Below are 1245 nucleotides of genomic sequence, written 5' to 3'. Positions count from 1 at the left end.
AAAACAACAAGTAGCATGGTATAGAAATTTACAGTTGGGCAATTGACCAAATTGCAACATTCATGACTATGATCATTAATACACATTATGTCTGTGATAAGTAGACCATTAATCAAACTTCATCTACTAATAATACTCCACCCCAAAACCGTTATCTAGCATGCATCTCAAGGTATTATGTTTGCAAGAAAAAAAGTGTTGCAACAAGCAAAATGTCATAATTTAGACAGGAAGAATTCAATCAATATGACAAAATCCCGTCGTTTTATCCTTAGTGGCAACACTACAATACGTGCTTTGTCCCGTATTGTCATTATGTATGAACACGTCAAGATTGAACACACTACAAAGCTCAAGTCCCTCTGAAGAAAATCCCATTGAACTTGGCCAAAGAATATAGACCTCTCGGAGAGCATACAAAGCTAATTAAGTATGTAGCAACAAAACCTCAAAATATTCAGTTAATTTGAATAAACAATCTGATCATAAAGTGACAATTCATGTGCCAAGAAATGCACCAAAAATTACATCTTATTGATCCCGATCAAGAACGAGAACATGGTATTGATGACAAAAAAAGAGAGATAGAGCCATCTAGCTACCAGTATGGACTCCTGTGTCTTAATGGAACAACTCACACATGGTCATGGAGGTAACAAGGTTAACGAAGATGGCTTTGACAATGGCTTTCTCTCCGGAACAGGCCTCCAAATGGGATATTTGCGGAACAAAGACTTGAAGTGGCGATAAAATTCTTGTGAAAATACGTGAGGGTTTTAGTATTTACATTGATTTATCACGGTGGAATTGGACTAAGGCAGGGCAGGTGTGCCCCACACAGCCAAATGGTGTGCCCCCATAGTCCGTGTCGGTCACCCATGTGGGGTCCTGCGCGCTCGTCTCCAAATCCCCAGAAGCTTAGTGTGTTTCTTGTTTCCCAAAAAATCGTATTGAATCAGCAACTAATTTTAACCTCCATAGATAATGATTTCTTGTGAAACAAAAAAAAAGCCAGAAAAGAGGAACTGGCACTGGTACTAAATTAATAGGTTAGTCCATAAAAACAATATAACTACTAAAAAATATTTATAAAATTAATAATATAATAGCATTAAGAAATAAAAATTTATAGATACGTTTGAGATGTATCAGCATCCCCAAGTTTAATTTTCCTACTCGTCATTGGGTAAGTGAATGATAAACAAAGATATTTTTAGATGTTTATTGCTACCCAACATAATCATT

Source organism: Triticum aestivum, unplaced genomic scaffold (assembly GCF_018294505.1).
Source record: "Triticum aestivum cultivar Chinese Spring unplaced genomic scaffold, IWGSC CS RefSeq v2.1 scaffold8536, whole genome shotgun sequence".
NCBI lineage: Eukaryota > Viridiplantae > Streptophyta > Magnoliopsida > Poales > Poaceae > Triticum > Triticum aestivum.
Note: the sequence above shows the minus strand (reverse complement) of the source record.